Source organism: Gavialis gangeticus, unplaced genomic scaffold, assembly GCF_001723915.1.
Source record: "Gavialis gangeticus isolate Ggan-Ray unplaced genomic scaffold, GavGan_comp1, whole genome shotgun sequence".
NCBI lineage: Eukaryota > Metazoa > Chordata > Crocodylia > Gavialidae > Gavialis > Gavialis gangeticus.
The window spans coordinates 13005126-13009074 of NW_017729031.1; the positions used below are offsets into that span (position 1 = coordinate 13005126).

The 3949-nt window shown below is 42.0% G+C and overlaps 1 long non-coding RNA gene across 1 annotated transcript in view; it reads right to left on the reverse strand.

Annotated features, from left to right (window-relative positions):
* Positions 1-62: 62 nt before the first annotated feature.
* Positions 63-3949, reverse strand: part of LOC109301331 — a 55820-nt gene continuing 51933 nt past the window's right edge. The window contains exon 10 of the long non-coding RNA XR_002098505.1: positions 63-116. This is a non-coding gene — a long non-coding RNA (uncharacterized LOC109301331). The remainder of the gene's footprint in view (positions 117-3949) is intronic.

Genomic DNA, 3949 nt, shown 5'->3' on the forward strand with positions numbered 1-3949 from the left:
AAACTGGAACCATCCAACAGCAGGGAAATGGTCCTTGTATACAAACAGCACAAACCATGGCATTCTTCACCTCTTCTTCCCCATACAGCAAGCCAACCACAGAACTAGAGGTTCCCCTAAGGAAAAGAATGAAAACATTTTATTTGTAGATTTTAGCCAGGTGCCATAGCAGTCCAGGGTGCCACAGGTGCCAAAGGTGACATAAGTTGCTGTGCAATATTATCATTGTTAGATATGCAAACACCTAACCATAACTCATAAGATAAACTCAAAGGGTGTAGGAAAAGCATAGCCCTGGAGCTGGGGCAAGCAGGTGGGCTTTCCCAGCCTCAAAGCTGTGTTTTTAATGCGTACAAAAATGTGGTTAGATCTGTGTAATGCACCTCCTTAGATAAACTACGCTAGACCAGGCTGGCCATTCTTTGCCTAATCTAAACTCCTCGAATGTATATACCGTTCAAGGATCTGTAATATCTGCCTATACCTATGAAATCTGGATCTGTAACGTCTGCCAGGATCTGGACTCTGGATCGCTAATGTCTGCCAGGATCCTGCCTATACCCATGAAATCACTGGAGTGCTAAATACATTCACAGGAAAAGACCCAGCTGAAAAAAGGTGCCCGCAGGTTCCTACTGGACAAGTGTCTACATCAGTAAATGCACTATCATAATTGTCCCTAACTAACATTCTTGGTCTCAGTTCCAACAAAAAGAAGGAGGAGTGCATGGGCATTGAGGAATAAATTACATTCTCACCACTAGAAGCAGCCCCACCAAATCATGGCTGTGGTACTCTGATGAAGCAAAGTTGGGAATGTTAGCCTGGCCTGCAAACAGAGGGCCTCCCTTTATCTTTCGCTAGCACTACGTGAATACACACATATATTGACTCCATTATTAAAGAATAAGCCCCCTCCCTTCTTCAAATCTCTGTTAATCTCTTAATATAAACATTTTAATAGCTAATGCAATTTTAATACTAATGCCAAAAACAGATAGAAATGTGTACATTGTCCCAGTACACAGGATGCCAGCTTGACATCAGTTAATAAAGACAATGCTCATGCTCTTTCTTTTTTAATCATGTAAAAAAACTTGGCTGAACATAAAACAACTTCAAAGACACGTTTCTGTGCCAGCCAGGATGCATCAAAGTTGGGACGCTAATGTCCCAATTCACCTGATCCTTCTCGCTGATAGAAAAAGTATGGGGAAGCAGTTTTATCAGTGTACCTTCCTAACACTTCCTTCCTATTCCAGATGCTATTTAAACTTTACCTCCAGCCAGGCCTTCAGGCTTCTGTGATTCTCAAGGAAAAGCAAAGGGAAGCCTTAAAAAGGCAGGCCTGTAAGCTTCTGTGCAGTTACCAGGCAGTCATATCCTTCTGCTTTCCCCTGAAAAATCAAGTATCACCTTATCGTTTCCTCACCAAGATTAACTCCTGCTTCCTGAAGAGTATTTCTGAGGTAGAAAGCAGAGGTGGTGAAAAAAAAGGGGGAGCTGAAAAGCCCAATCTGTCAAGCTCCATTTTAGAAGAAAGGAAAACTGAAAAGTGAACGTATTTAACATGAGCTATTTCCTGCACTCAGGAGGGAAGAAAGCATGCTACTAACTGTGTGCATGAGGAGATCTGCACTAGTGTTATCTCTGACCTGCAGCTTAGCCCTTGTGTCTCAGCTGCCAAAAAGCTCCTATTCAACGTTATGCTGAGTTCATCAATGCTCCACGTGTCAGGATCCTAACAGGAAAAAGCAGGACAGACAGTCACTCTATTCAACTGCCTGGGGACCCCATGACAACTAAAATCCCTTTGCAGACTGTCCATATCAACCTACGGCAGGTCAGAATACATAACCCCTCCAGAACCACAAGCTCAGGCCCACACCCTTTCCCCTTGTCAACATTGTCACTTTAAACAGAACATCTAGCCTTATCACAAAACCTGAAGTAAGTATGACAATTAAGATGGATTGCAAAGCCTGCTTGTGCTTTACAATTAACAATAACTTGGCAGCGTGTCCCACGCAACTGTTGGGTGGTATGGCAAGAACTTTATCCCTGCTTAGTACTGCATTAGCATATTTAGTAGGCTGCAAGACATAATTCCTAAGATATGAACATATTTTGTCTTTTAAAAATCTGCAATTAAGCTATAATGTGCAGACAGTGTACAGCAGGCAGTAAACTTTGCAAACCCAGTGCTATTAGGGGATTGTGCTAAAATGGGCCTTTTGACCTTATGTCAATTATCTTTTAATAAGGAACCCATGAAATGGTGGGGGGGGGCGAATTATAACAGTCTTTGTTAGGAAACAGTAATGTCTCAGAAGCTATAGCTATAGCCTGGCTTCACTATGTAAATAATGGAGCATTTAAACAGGTTTAATTTTTTGTCTCAGAGAGGACAAGAGTCTATACACATGCTCCAGGGTTGGGGGGAGGGGCACGTTTTAAATAGAACAGCTCTCAGGAGCCACTCTAGTTAAAACACTCACAGCGTGATCTGAATTAAGCATCCCAAACTTCAAAATGGTGGCAGGGTGCTTTAACCAAAGCTTGTTCAATAAGCTTTGGTTAAAGTGCCCACGCCACCATTTTGAAATGCAGGGACACTGAATACACGGAACGGCGAGGCCACCAAAGCGTTCTAATTAGAATGCATCAGAGCAGGTGTCCTGCATGTTTACAGGCACCTGACCATATTGGTCTTCTGCTATTCATTTAAGCTTTTTTGCACAGGGTCCTCAAGATCATTTTCATACAAATAAAGGATGTAGGCCCCGTGGCACCATTTCTTTCTGCATGTGAAATCTCTTTGTTTTTAATTTTCTACCATTTACAGCTATTTTAACACTCCTGCTAAATGAGTTAAATGCTTTTGAGTAATTTAGAGTGGCCTGACTTGATCCATTTCCTACACACAGCACAAGAGACGCTCGACCCTCTTTGCATTGTAAGTAAGTTTATAGTATATATTTATCTGCAAAATCTGATCAAGTGAGGGGAGGCAAAGATCTTTTGGTGATAGGCAGGACATTGTCCTCCTTGACATCTGTGCTGCTGGTGGACAGGATATCCTGCTAAATGTAATAAGACAACTGTGTGACCCACCTTGTGATAGAGGCACCACTAACTGATTAGAGCACAGCAAGACAGGGTGCTGACTTTTCTAACACCCATCCTCATCCTCTCTGCAGGGGGGGCAGAGGGAGAAAGACTCTCTTACAAAGGGGAAAAGGGGGTGGAAACAAAACAGTTTAGGTGAGTGGCTCGGATAAGAGAAAGCAGATGAGGAGTAGCAAATGCAATTTATCATACATGGTCTTTCTTCATAAAACCAGCAGAGTAACGGATTAAACCACCTGGCACTCTTGGCAAGAAAAAAAGAAACTCTTAGTCTGTGACAAAACAAAACAGGTGTAACAGGTATAAAACTTTTGCTTTCCAATAATACCCCTCTCTTCCCTGGAATGCTTTGACAGGTGCAGAAGTTCAAGTTACAGTGTGGAAGTGGCAAATAAATACACAGCATTAGTGTCTGACGTGCTTGCTGAGCAACCAGGGATGTTAATAACTGGCAAGGTACACTAATCTCTGATTGCAACATTTGGTTTACCTTAATCTGGAGGGACAGCTGTATTAAAGAGGGAATTATACTAATCAGTTCAAGGCCCTTGCATATAAAACTTCCCATTAGGCTTAAAGTACAACAGCTTACGCTCATTCTCTAGGAGCCTTACATCTGGTTCTGAATAAGGCTGTCTCTCATTTGCAAGGTACAAACTGAAAACAAGGCGGGGGGCGGGGGGGGACGGCTGACAGTTGCTGGAGGATGGTTGATAGAAGAACAAGCTACTAATTCTTTGAAATTTTTTACAGCACAGAACTAGCTGTAAGGCATCTTAATACTAAAAAAAAAAATAAAAACCAAAAAAAAAAAAAAAAA